We start from the raw sequence: 15079 nt of genomic DNA, 5'->3' as shown, positions 1-15079 counted from the left end.
GGTTCATTACCCAGTCAACGCTGCGGGATAATTAGACCACGTGAGCGCTCGCTCGCGGCGGAACGTCGGTTCTCTGACCTAAAGGCTTTTGAACTCTACCTACATATGGGGGAAAATGAAGCCACAATCCAGGGGCTGCCTGCTTCACGAGTTCCATGAACTCGCATCTTTTCTCTCGTAGCTAGCCCTTCTTGATTTTTCTCAGTTTCATGCAGGCCCCGCTCACAAGTGCTTGCGGAAAACGCACTTGCTAAGTTTACAGTTTCTTCTGCTCTGCTATCTAGGAAATACACTCTCTGTTTTTCTAGAGAGCTGAGAAGTGTTTGACAAAATGGGTCTAGATTGCTAATAAAATGTGGTTAAAATACATGTGGGCATTTCCATGTTAAGTGGGTACTTCTGTGATGTAAATATGGTCAAAATTGTTTTCACCCCTAGAGCAATCAAATTTCTCCCTTTGCTTGTCCAATATCTATATTCTATATTTTTATGAGGGAAAAGATAAGTGTGATTTCATGTTAACTTTGCAGAGGTCGTAAAGTAGGACATGTATTGGGGGGAACGTATGTAACATTGGACAGAAATTTGTAACTTAAATTACCTCTGATTTATTATTTGCTCAATATATAAATGCAATGTTCATTCATGTGAGTTAAGTATCAATAAAACATCAATTTAACAATCATCTCAGATTTTGCTTCTTTTTTTAAAATTTTTTTATAGCTTTTTTTGTGAATCAGAAAAACAAATATTTAAGGAATGTTTGCAATGTATCATGTATTATTGAATGAATAAATCTTTCACACATGTTTTAATGGTGCGTACTCTATTAATTTGGTGTCACTGTGTACTGGATGTTGATGCTATGTTCATATATTCCAGGATAAAATAAAATCTAGAAGTTATAATTGTTGATGCATGTTGGAACCAATTAATAAGAATAGGGAACGTATGTAACGGTTGGACAGAACAGGCATCTAAACGTTTGTTTGAATTCTGTTTTGGGACACATATTTCATAATCAATATATTCATAAGCGTTGCATAGGTTAAAATGTTTCATTGTATTGATCATTTTAAATTGTTTTGTGTTTAGGTCATTGTAAATTCATTTTGTTTCAAATCACTGCCTGGCCAATGTTACATGTGTTCCGTATCAGAACTTCAAAAGCTGCAGATTTATGGAGAATAAGTGAAATGTGAATGGTCTTTAATTATTAAGTATAATGAAATCAATGAATTTGCCAACTGATATACGGTTTGTAAATCTGTAAAATAGATTAATTGATAGTTTTGAAATCTTATCTCACCTCTCATTAATCTTTTGACCAACTGCAAAAGCAAGCAACAAACTTCAGTGTACAACTTAAATTGTCCATGGATGAACCATTTATATAAATTTATAAAATTATGAACACCTGAATTGCAAATTCAAATTTAAAAATGATAAGATAGTAACTATAGTCACATGGAAAGAAGTTGGCACAATATAGAATAAAAGGCAAACACTAATCATTTCATTGAAATTGAAATTTCACAAAACCTTATATACAAATTTAAAAGTAGTCTAGGTGATGTCTTTAATAGTCAGTAGCCAAAATGTGTCTCGGACACAGAGCCCAATAATAACAGACTGTTAAACAATAATATTGAGCATGCATTTCACTACATGTAAGCATTAGCTTGTAATCAATTCCCATCAAGACTGGGAAAGTAGTTGACACAATATAGAATAAAAGGCAAACACTATTCATTGATATTTCACAAACATCATGTCGTTAATTACAAATTGTCTATACAGGATTTGTATGCTTTTATTCTAGAGTTCTTTTATCTGCTAACTACAATGTGTATGATATTTACCTTTTATATTTCTTAATTTTTCATAAATGCTCTATTTAATTCTATTTTTGCTCAAAATTATGATCATTCATTTCAAGTAAGTTCAAATCAAATACATGTATTTATAACAATCATTTTGATGTAATTCAGATCTGAAATTCAAAAAAGATTTGACACTGCATACTCAATGGGTTATTTTGCATATTATAATGCATCAATTCAATTGAGCATTCATTAAATATTTTCAGTAAATAATTGTGTCTTTGTGCCAATTTTCCATGAATTTTATTTGTTTTCATAACACACAAGTCTATTGAGGTGATTAAAACCTTACTGAAGTACAACGTGAGAACAATAAATTAGCACGATCCAGCCATTTAATCATGTCTCCTTTTTAACATCAATACACGCAGTTCTAGGTTTTCCTCTTACACGAGAGTCAGAGAATATTGTAAGGATTTTAAAACCGATGGTTTGGGACGATATCGGGTGTGCTGGACTTTACACAAGTTCTCTGAAGAAGTTGGAATGACTCGATTCATTATTAACCAATCTATGAGTAATAAGACATTCATAAATTGTATGGAACAAGTCATGATTCTGGGGAGAGTTCTGCAAAGGTGAAAAATTGTAATCTAGTGCTGCTGATGTCTTCCCGAAGGACAGGGTTAGGCATTTTCTTCACTATCTGTTTTCTACATTCCCGAGACACATCCTCACGTGCTGGCCATATAAATAGCCCCGGATGAGACTCCGACTCGGCCATGTACTTGATGACAAGATCTTCTCCCACAACATCTTTCACCTGAAATCAAAAGAATTAAAGATGAAAAAAATCATGAGTTTAAAATCCATTGTGCTAATTCAAATTTAAATGTATTTGTATTTTTTTTTTCTTTTTTGACTTGTTAAGATTTTCTCACGTTAATAGTAATCATGCACATTTTCACTCCAAACAGATAGATATTTCCTGGTTTTGAAACATGAAGGCATTAAATGATTAACAGAAGGATTGTAAAATATCAATGCAATGATATGACTCAGGTAATGTAGATGCAATATTTTGTATAATTTAGTGTAGGCTCAATAATGAAATAATTCTTGTGTATAAAATGTCATCCATTGAAAAGTAAAATAATTTTTTTTTTTAATGCGACCTTTTGAAGAAAACACAATTTATTGAAGATAACCAACATTAAGTAATCAAGCAAGCTGTTGGTAAGTATAAATTTGTTTTTTTGTTTTTCCTGATTTAGGCAACTGCAGTTGCTTTTTTTGCGTGAGCTAAATTGGGTTGCGGTTGCACCTATTGAAAATGCGAGATCGGCGAGAGTTACCAGTGTTGCATACATGAAAAGCTACATATGGGACTGTAATGTAATAATATCACTACACGTTAAAATTTAGCACTAGCAGACCAGAAGAGGAAAATATAATCGTACACCACTAAAGTTACACATGACTCATTTTCGGAAACATATTATGATCTTTTACTGTATTTCAAAAAGATTTTGAATAACAAATACGTACCATTCCACGATTTTCAAAGCCTAATCTAATTACGATCGGATGTCGTCTGCTGCTCACGTCCGACACGTACGTAAATAGGACAGAAAACATGTTCTGTCATACGTGCGTACGTGTCGTTCTAACTACCAGCAACCGTGAACGTACGCACAAACTGGACAGAAGTTATATAGAGCTACACGGCCCCGCGATTGTAGAAGTCAGCGCATGGATTGCAAGTACAATCAAACGTTGCAGTGCCTTGGTTCACTTGACTGATACGTGGATTATCCATGCGTCATATTCGCGGACGCCACGGTCCGGTTTTTTAGTTGTTACGTACGTTCGTGAGTTGGACCGAATATTGCACTCCAAATTTTGAATAGATTTTATCTCTATTTGCGTTTATTTTGACGATTTTTTTCTTGGTCTACATTTCAACCTTCATCAAAAGAGTTGCAAAGCACATAAAACTGTTGGGTGACACAACTAATAATTGTGGGAAAATTCACTCTGAACGTACTAGTACAGTCAAAATAGGAAAAAACCAAGAACTAATTGCAACAGAAATGATTCCACTTGCATATAATCTGGAGTAGCCATGAAAACAACATACTCAAAGTTGACAAAAATTGAAGTGGTGGATCAGTGCCTAATTTGCATAAATTCAAAATGGCCGCCATGTCAGACCCTGGTAGACACACAAAACCTATTTCAGCCTATATCTCTAGATCTGTGACACATATAAAGCTAAACAAAGTGTCTTTACCAATGTTTGGGGGATCAAGGAACATGATTATAGCATTATCAGCAGCTAACAACTACTCCTTGACTCTTAATTTGCATAAATTTGCATAAAATTAACCCTTTTAAAGTAAAAATGGCTGCCATGTTGCATGTTTATAACTATTTCTCATCTGATACTTACAGAAAGTTGATTTTAGTGCCCTTATCCATGTTTAGGGGGTCAAGGAACATAATTATGGCATTATCGGCAGCTTAGAACTACTCCTTGACTCCAAGTATGCATAAATTTGCATATAATTAACCCCTTTTAAATTCTGAATAGCTGCCATTTGTTCATGTTTAAAACTATATCTCTAGATCTTATACACATAGAAAGCTAAACGAAGAGTCTTTACCAATGTTTTGGGGTCAAGGAACATGATAATAGCATTATAAGCAGCTTACAAATACTCCTTGACTCCTAATTTGCATAAATTTGCATAAAATTAACCCTTTTTAAAGTCAAAATGGCTGCCATGTTGCATGTTTATAACTATTTCTCATCTGATACTTACAGAAAGTTGATTTTAGTGCCCTTATCCATGTTTAGGGAGTCAAGGAACATAATTATGGCATTATCGGCAGCTTAGAACTACTCCTTGACTCCAAGTATGCATAAATTTGCATATAATTAACCCTTTTAAATTCTGAATGGCTGCCATTTGTTCATGTTTAAAACTATTTCTCATCTGATACTTATAGATAGTTGATTTTAGTGCCCTTATCCATGTTTAAGGGGTCAGGGAACATGATTATATCATTATCAGCAGCTTAGAACTACTCCTTGACTCCTAGTTTGCATAAATTTGCATATAATTAACCCATTTTAAATTCTAAATTGCTACCATTTTTTCATGTTTAAAACTATATCTCTAGATCTGATACACATAGAAAGCTAAACGAAGTGTCTTTACCGATGTTTAGGGGGTCAAGGAACATGATTATAGCATTATCAGCAGCTTAGAACTACTCATTGACTCTTAGTTTGCATACATTTGCATATAATTAACCCTTTTTTATATAAAAGTCAAATTGGCTGCCATAATATGATGCATGTTTAAAACTATTTCTCATCTGATACTTATAGAACGTTAATTTTAGTGCCCTTATTCATGTTTAGGGGGTCAAGGAAAATAGCTTGGTAGAACTTAGGAATGTTTTTGTCTAACATTTTATAACCATAGTTACAGTTAAGCAGGAACAAACTACTGTTCTTTTAAAGATACAATTGAAGAATTTGAAACCATCCTTGTTTATCGGCTTCTTTTATTCTTTGAATCCAACACAATTTTTGTGCTCTGGCAGATGACTGGTCCATTCCAAATAAATAATCCAGTGGTTGCAAAAACAATTTTGATTTTGTCGAGTAATAGCAACAGGGCCAGACGGAATCTCTGCCAGAATGTTGAAGGAAACTGCCGATCAGATCTCCCCTGCGATCACCCTGCTTTTCCAAGCCTCCCTTCATCAAGGATGCGTTCCATCGATGTGGAAGAAGGCACTTGTAGTTCCCATCCACAAGAAGGGCTGCAAGTCATCCCCGGGTAACTACAGGCCGATTTCACTGACTGCGATCTTATGCAAGCTGTGTGAGTATGTTGTTCACTGTGCAGTTATCCACCACCTCATCCATCATGACATTCTATCTGACAATCAGCATGGCTTTCGGAAGCGCCGTTCTTGTGAGACACAACTGACCCTCACCATCCATGACCTTGCTAGAGGACTGGAAGACACGGGTCAGTATGATGTAATCGTACTAGACTTTGCTAAGGCCTTTGACAAGGTCTCTCACAAACGATTCCTTCTCAAAGCCAAACATTGTGGTATACACGGCCTTACTCTTCAGTGGATCGAGAACTTCCTGACTGGCCGTACCCAACAAGTCATACTGGAGGGCCAACTCAGCTCGGAAGCCAAGGTCACATCTGGCATACCCCAGGGTAGCGTCCTAGGTCCATTGTTATTTTTGATCTACATCAATGACCTACAAGATTGCATTAGGCATTCAACCACACGCTTTTATGCTGACGACTGTCTGCTCTACAAACCAATCAGATCGATCCAGGACTGTGACAAACTGCAAGAAGATCTAGACAGGCTCCAGGACTGGGAGAAGACGTGGAAGATGGAATTCCATCCCTCCAAGTGCCAGGTCTTGCGAGTGACCAACAAGAAGAAGCTGGAGCAGGTCAACTCAACCAAGTACCTCGGGGTCCACATTGATCAGAAGCTGAACTTCAATGCCCATGTACATGGGCGTCAATCCAAATTAGACCGTGGAGTGGGGGGACACAAGTTCAGACAGGGCGGCGCCAGGTTATTTTGTTAGGGAGGCGAATGGGCTGCGCCACACAGGGGGGGGGGGGATGTCTGAAGGGATGTGCCCCCTCAGAAGTTGAAGATTTTGTTTCAAATTTATGCTTAAATGGCTCGCTTTGGTGCATACTTTTTGCCAAATTAAAAAGAAAACAAGTCTTAAGTTCAATTAACGAGGAACAAGAACGCAGGGGGTGTCTGTTGGGGGGATGTGCCCCCCTCAGAAGTTAAAGATTTTTTTTTAAATTGATGGATAGATGGCTTGATTTGGGGCATAATTTTTGCCAAATTAAAGAGAAAACAGTCTTAAGATCAAATAACAGGAACAAGAATGCAAGGGGGTAGATGGATGAATTTGTCGTTTCCATTGAACAATCAGCCATAAGGTTTGGAAGATACAAGGGAGATTTTTTTTTCAGTTGGTGAAAAGATTTTTTGTCTTCATCGTAACCAGTGTTTGTACTTCCGGTAATGTGAATGTAATATTAATGACGCTTCTTTTAATAAAATCTGATCGCCTGATTTTGCTTGATTTTTCTCAACACAGAGAGAAAGAGAGAAAGAGAGAACAAAAAAAAAATATTTAAACCCCAAATCATGGGGGGACATTTCACCACCTGAAAATTCGTGGGGGGGGGGACGTGTCCCCCCCCCCCCCCCCCGTCCCCCCAGGATTGACGCCCATGCCCATGTAGATGCCACAGTCAAGAAGGCTAACTCTGTCTGTGCCTTCCTGCGCCGTAACTTTCGACACTGCAACCACAAGATCAAGGAGGCTACGTATGTCACATACACTAGGCCCATAGTGGAGTATGCTGCAACAGCATGGGATCCACACACCCAAAGAAACATCAACAAGGTCGAAATGGTTCAATGCAGGAGTGCGTGGTATGTCTGTGACGACTTCGATCGTACCAGCAGTGTTACATCTATGATGAAGAAAGTAAAATGGCCCTCGCTAGTTAGTAGATGTCTGCAAAGCCATCTTGCAATGCTGTATCGCATCCGCTTTGGTCTTGTTGACATTGAATGGCAACAATACCTTAAGGCAGCAACATCTGTAACAAGAGGTCACGGATTCCGCTTCGGAGCGACACTGTGCACTAGCCAAGCCTACATCATCTCCTTCTTCCCCAGAACTACCAAGGACTGGAACAACCTTCCAGTAGATCCAGCCTGCTCACTCTCCCTTGAGGCATTTAAGCACCCCTAACTGCCCCCACAGGATTAAAAGTTTTTACTTGCACCCTGTACATATATGCACAAGGATCCTGGCCAGCAGGCTCACACAGGCTCCTCACATACACACACAGTGCGCAATCTTCAAGGCCTTGAAGCAGCACTTTTCTTGGAAGAAATATAAATGTAAATGGTAGATACTTTTGCAAAATGGTTGAGACATTAAGAAGCACAACTTCTAATTCTTATTTTTATCCACAGGTTGCCAGATAATCAACCATAAACATTTGCACCTTACATCCAATGATTGATAAATGCATCATATTCTAATATGGATGCTCATTTGTTTTCATGATTTTCTTTCTACTTTGCAAATTAGTGTCATCAAGTTGTATTTGGTATAAATGCATAGGTCCTTATTTTAATCAGAAAGCATTCCTAGCAAACTGTTAAGAACCATTCTAATTTTCTGAACACTAGGTGAGCCTTGTCATTTTGCTTAAAGTAGATATTCATTGATTTTAAAAAATAACTTTATTTTCATCCACGTACAGTGATGAAAGAAACACAGACGGTTTTAACGTCGTGTCTCTTATCGTCAAAGCTGTAAGGGAGACAGAAATTAAAGTAGATATTCATTAATTCTAAAAACTTACTCTATTTTCATTATTGCAAAGTTGAAACTTTGATTCAACAATGATATCAAAATTCAATGCTTGGAAACATTCGAAGTACTGATTATTATAAATTTCAAAACGCTTAAATACAGCCCCGGAATAGCACCTGAAGAGTTCTCTGAACGCTGCTAAGATGTGTGAGATCACAGTATGGACATGATTTGCACAAGCAGACGATGTCCCATGACATCTCACACATGTTCAGTGCCTGTGTTTTCATCTTCTCTTGAGTTCTTTCTCTTACTTCACTACCTTCAGGCTAAATGTATAATCTATTGCCTCACTCTAAACCCCGCGCATGTTTTTATTTTGATGACAAATGCAGCGATACAAAACTAAAGGAATGTGTCGCTTGTAAACAAAATAAGACGCCATTGTATATTCAGCTGCACACACCGGGGTATTTTTCGGCGTTTCAAGAGGGAACAAATGCCGTCCTTAATATCATTCCGGGGGTTTTTCAATTTGAAAGTCTGGTTTCTTTGAGTGTTAATTAACCCATATCCTGTGTATTTACAAGCAAAAGATTTTAGTTATCAGAATCGGGTCATATCCCCTTTTGAATGGTTTGACTTGCCATTACATTTTTATACACTAAACTCATTATAATTGCTTTAAATCCATCACGCTATATGACTGAAGCTTATTTTTATATTTTTACATGGACGAATAAACGAATTGAATTGAAGTAAATGGTACAGTCAAGTTTGTTAACCAAAGAAAATGGTTAAAACACCAAACTTTAATGAGAAGTCCTCCCTGATTAGAAGTTGGTTTTAACAGAAGCAGAAAAATTAAAGAAACAGATCAGTGAAGGTTTGAGCAAAATACAAGAAGAAATATTAAAGAAAATTATGATTTTTTAAAGTTGTAATCAAGCACACATAAATTGGCAACACCGTGACGTATATTGTGAGCTACTCTAAAGAAAGTATTAAATCATACATGCACCTTAATTATATAATCATTGCTCATATGTTCATTGACCCCTAAACATGAATAAGGGCACTTAAATCAACTTTCTATAAGTATCAGATGAGAAATAGTTTTAAACATGCAACGTATGCAGCCAATTTGACTTTAAAAAAGGGTTAATTATATGCAAATTTATGCAAATTAGGAGTCAAGGAGTAGTTCTAAGCTGCTGATAATGATATAATTATGTTCCTTGACCCCAAAAACATCAGTAAAGACACTTCGTTTAGCTTTCTATGTGTCTCAGATCTAGAGATATAGTTTTAAACATGAAAAACAGCCATTTAGAATTCAAAAGGGGTTAATTATATGCAAATTTATGCAAATAAGGAGTCAAGGAGTAATTCTAAGCTGCTGATAATGCTATAATTATGTTCCTTGACCCCCTAAACTTGTAAAAGGGCACTAAAATCAACTTTCTTTAAGTATCAGATGAGAAATACTTTTAAACATGCAACATGGCAGCCATTTTGACTTTAAAAAGGGTTAATTATATGCAAATTTATGCAAATTAGGAGTCAAGGAGTAATTGTAAGCTGATTATAATGCTATTATCATGTTCCTTGACCCCCTAAACATTGGTAAAGACTCTTCGTTTAGCTTTCTATGTGTATAAGATCTAGAGATATAGTTTTAAACATGAACAAATGGCAGCCATTCAGAATTTAAAAGGGGTTAATTATATGCAAATTTATGCATATTAGGAGTCAAGGAATAGTTCTAAGCTGCCGATAAAGCCATAATTATTTTTCCTTGACCCCCTAAACATGGATAAGGGCACTTAAATCAACTTTCTGTAAGTATCAGATGAGAAATAGTTTTAAACATGAAACATGGCAGCCATTTTGACTTTAAAAAGGGTTAATTTTATGCAAATTAATGCAAATTAAGAGTCAAGGAGTAGTTGTTAGCTGCTGATAATGCTATAATCATGTTTATTGACCCCCAAACATGTGTAAAGACACTTCGTTTAGCGTTCTATGTGTTTAAGATCTAGAGATATAGGCTAAAATAGGTTTTGTGTGTCTACCAGGGTCTGACATGGCGGCCATTTTGAATTTATGCAAATTAGGCACTGATCCACCACTTCAATTTTTGTCAACTTTGAGTATGTTGTTTTCATGGCTATTCCAGATTATATGCAAGTGGAATCGTTTCTGTTGCAATTAGTTCTAGGTTGACCCCTTTTTTTTCATATCTTGACCTGACTATACGTAACACAGGTGGACAGAATCTCTCATTCAGCCAATGTAATTTTCAACTCTCTCACTCTCCCTCTTTAAAGCTCAATCGCCGTAACTATGATCAATGCCGTAATCCACCCGCATCAAAATCTCTTTTCAAAACATGAAACATCAATTTCTTTTTAGAATTTTTATTTGCATCACCCTCAAAATCACACCACTCAACATTTACTGATTGTACTTTGGAATTTTTAATAATAATCATTAAAGAAAAGAGGACAACACAACCAAATGACATTATTAGTGCATGGAATTGTCTTTTTTATTTCTTTATACCATCAACAATGAAAATAAAAACACAGAAAGCCACAGGATATTTATTTAATTTTTCTGTAAGCGCTTTATTCTTTCACACACAGAAGTACCCTATTACCGTGGAAATGCCCATGTCAGTGGCCAGTGGGCCATTTGATTACTCCTTATATTTTGGGCTTTTATACAAGAGTCTACTTCCAAAAATGTGAAGATTAAAATGTGTCTAAAAAGATATTCTTTTTCTATGAATTATGGTAATTCTTTTTATCTAATTCAATCTAAGAGAGAAATATAGCACAACTACACTTTTCTATGAACATCGTACTCTCTTTAATGTCACTTATCATATTAAGAAAAAACTCTACTATAACTCACCTCATATCTGCTTCCTACCTGCTAAACCTTGAAACTATACTTTAAAAACATTGACTTCCAAAAATAATTGCTTCTAGAAATGTTCATGACCCCATTCTACTTATTTACTGATCAAAACAGTGCCTGAATTTATGCAGCAGCATTATTTTGATAATAACCTATTTCTTCTGGATAACTTCCTTCCAAAAGGAAATCACGTAGAACATTGCAAACAGAGCCCATCCTCTTGAGCAACAACCCTACAAAAAGTTCTGACAAAACAATTTGCCAAAATTTCCTGATCAACTTCTTTGTTGGCAAAAGATCCCCCTAACATAAAAAAGAATCCTAGTATTTATTTGTCAACTTCTAGCTGATAAGAAGGTTCATGTCTTCCACTTGTAAGAAGTATCATACCATGAATCAAATATGTAGGTAGCTTACACACAGCTTTTTCATCCAGATAACTTTAGTTCATATTCTAAATAAATTGAATAGTTTCCAAAATTAAAAAGTAGATAATTCATCCCCTTAATTTTCCCTAAAATATATGGGAAGCACTGATATTATTTGCCTGAAGGATAATCTTCCACTGAAGACATTACTTCATCGTGCAAATTGGTTAGATTATTCCATGAACGATAAAAGGGGAATACAAGTAACCCCCAACAACCTCCAGCAAACCCTGTAGCGATGGAGCTACCCGCTGGGCTGCTGCAGGCAGGGTGTGTGTGAGAGAGAGGGGTTAGGACAAAGGCCGACAATCGAATGGGCAATGAATATTATTCAGCCATTGTGAAGGTTTGTTTATGTGAGTCCAGTGCCTAATCAGCCTTGATTGTCATAAATCCACATAAATCAATCAATCTTAAGGCAAGCTGCCAAAAAAAGGGAGAGAAAATTACATCATGGTTAGATTTTAGGTAAATTCCATGCTAAACACTGATTATTGAAGTGTTTGAAGTGTTATACAAACAAAAAATTCATCAATTTTTCCTGAGGTCTGTTTAAAATTCTATTTATATTGGGTTTTTGTAACTTACTTCTGGGAAATTATCATTTATTACAGATCGTTGGGTATACTGATGTATTTTCTAAAGTTTGTTTATCTAACTTACACCTATTTATTTAAACACTAGCTCTACTATATACAGTGTGTCCCAGAAAAGAGGAAACCAGATTTCATGACACAATTTAAGTTCCTTGATAAGATATACATGTATGGAAATCTCTGCTTCTCTTCTTTTATTTGTTGTACAAACTATTATTCATAATTCAAGCATGATTTAATTGAATAAAAACAATGGAAAGTGGTGTCACCAAGATTTCATTGCACACACAAATTGCAACTTTCAGGGGGTTTTGAGGGCAGTGAAGGAAATTATTTTTGAAAAAAGAAAAACATCACATAAACAGTCATAAATTCTTTTTCAGTCGACACCTCATGCTTAAACAATCAATGTTGTATGCTGGAGAACAAGATAAAATAAAAACGCGCTTGATTTTTGCCCGAATAAGTGGATAGTTAAGTAAGAAACCATCCAGCTTTCCTGACCTAGCAATACACAAAAAAACTGTACAGAAATCACTTCATGAACAAGATTCAAAGGCTTTATTTTAACCATTAGTCACAACTTTATACAATTTTTTTATTTCTTGACTACCGCTATATGTATAACAGCCTGCAGCATTTTTCTTTATCAATCCTGAGCGATATTTGAAATTGAGGTCTAGTTTAACTCAACATAAATCAAATCTGTATATGACAAGCCTAATCTCATTCATGATTGTGAGAACAATGGCGAAACGATAATGTTTTGATTGATGTTCATTGTGGTATACCTTCAAATTTGTTCTCTCCCATTTGGCATGGCAAATGGTGGTATATCAAGGCCTGTTCAGACAGGACAAACTTCATGCAAACTTGTACAAAGAAATATTGTAAAAGAGATCATTATAAAGCGACAGGGGCATTCGCACTAGAATATCAACAGCGTATTTACGAAACACTTGTAGTTATTGAGAAACTAATTTTAAACCATGTTAGGACTAGAAAAAGTTAAGCCATTAATGTATAACTACATGATTCTTGCACCACAATACAATGAATTCTGATAGTCTAAACTGGGAGTCAATCTCGCACCCTTTCTTAGAATAAATTAGGTAAGGAAAATGGAATAGATACGGATGGCTGGCATTCTTAAGCTCTGATGGATCGAATCTAGAAATTCATTTTCTTTGACGGGATTAATTGTTCCCTTCACCTTGAGAAATTAATAATTCATAGTTGGTTAGATTTCAAGATCAAGGGTTTAAGCATAGGAAATGTAGTCTGCGTTTCCAGTCCGGATTTGCATCAGATTCTGGTAATTTTCAATCATTTCAATTCTGGTTTACTAGGGTCCAAGAGAGTTCACTGCTGGTTCCTGAAGTAGGTCATACCATGACCCCTACACGATAAAAACTTGTGCAAACTTTTACAATTGTATAAATTGAGATTTCAACTCGGTATATGTTATCAATCAATTTTCTCAGTTTTTAGAGCTCTTTTGAAACTGTCTAGATAAATCTGTTCCTGTATGTTTAATTTCTTGCTCCTCCCCCCCCCCCCTCTCTCTCTCTCTCTGTCTTCCACTCTGTCTGTCTCTCTACCCCCCCCCCCTCTTCATCTCCCCCTCTCCCTTCTCTCCCCCCCCCCTCTCTCTCTCTCTCTCTCTCTCTCTCTCTCTTTCTTTGCTCCCCTCTCTTTCTCTGCTCCCCTCTCTTACTCTCTCTGTCTTCCTTTCTTTCTTTCCTTTCTTTCTCTCTCTCTCTCTCTCCTTCCTCTCCGCTCTCTCTCTGTCTCTCCCTCTCTCTCTGTCTTCCACTCTGTTTGTCTCTCTACCCCTCTCCTTCTCTCTCTCTCTCTCTCTCTCCCTCTCTCTCTCTCTCCTCCCTCTCTCTCTCTCTCTCTCTCTCTCTCTCTCTCTCTCTCTCCCTCTCTCCTATTTCAAAGCCATTACTACTACATCATCCTGACCTTCACACTGCTGTGTGGATAATCCCACGAAGTCACCACATTTCATCATAACAGGGCATGCAGTAACTAGGCAGAAATCAGTTTACATTGCATGACTTTGGCGATTTGTACACTCCATGCAGCGAAAAAACGTGTGGCAGTCACAGCATTATTTAAAAGGTGTGGCTAAATTGGCAAAACCAAGAGTTTAAGCAAATAAATATAGCAAGAAACAAAATGAGAGGATCAGAACAAAATTATGACTGTATAGAAGAAAGAAAAAAAACTTTAGAATTCTTTATAGTAATCCTCCCTACCCTTTATAAAATGTTTGGCAAACTTATAAATTTACAAGTCAGTTCCATAACCTTAAAAATATTGAGCAAAGCTCGAAATATTTAACTTCCTCTAATTAATGTGAGTGATTATATATGATATAGCCTATATATGATATAGCCTAGATATATAAAATATCTTATACGGGTATCAAGTTTTGGATCGACTTCGATGTACGAACTTGGAGACACAGATTGAGAAAGATGGAGAGAGATAGCAATTAAAAAAGAGATGGAAAGGAGAGAAACGCAAAGAGAAAAAGAAATAGAGAGAGAGAGAGAGACAGAGAGACAGAGAGAGAGAGAGACAGACAGACAGACATACACATACAGAGAGGGAAAAGCACAGAGAGACAGAGACAGACAGAGACAGATAGAGGGAGATTACAAGAGAAACAGACTGAGACAGACAAATGAACAGAAAAGAGAGACAGACGGACAGATAGAATGAGAGAAACACGCATACACACATAAGGCGTGATAGAGGAAGAAACCAGGGACATAGTCCCTAAAGGAAGACAGAGAGAAAGAAAGAGATGAAGAGATAGAAGAGAAAGAGTAAGAGACAGAAGGAGAAATAGAGCAGAAACAGAGGGGAAGAGAGAGAGAG

General features: G+C 36.4%; 1 long non-coding RNA gene across 1 annotated transcript; it reads right to left on the bottom strand.

The window, feature by feature from the left end:
• Positions 1 to 1359: 1359 nt before the first annotated feature.
• On the bottom strand, positions 1360 to 3861 carry LOC115919857. The gene is made up of 2 exons (XR_004062043.1): positions 3372 to 3861; positions 1360 to 2646 (listed from the first exon to the last, which is right to left on the bottom strand). It is a non-coding gene; the product is annotated as an uncharacterized LOC115919857 (long non-coding RNA).
• Positions 3862 to 15079: the final 11218 nt, after the last annotated feature.

This window comes from Strongylocentrotus purpuratus, unplaced genomic scaffold (assembly GCF_000002235.5).
Source record: "Strongylocentrotus purpuratus isolate Spur 01 unplaced genomic scaffold, Spur_5.0 spur5_contig_866, whole genome shotgun sequence".
Taxonomy (NCBI): Eukaryota; Metazoa; Echinodermata; class Echinoidea; order Camarodonta; family Strongylocentrotidae; genus Strongylocentrotus; species Strongylocentrotus purpuratus.
This window is presented reverse-complemented; position numbering and strand designations above follow the sequence as displayed.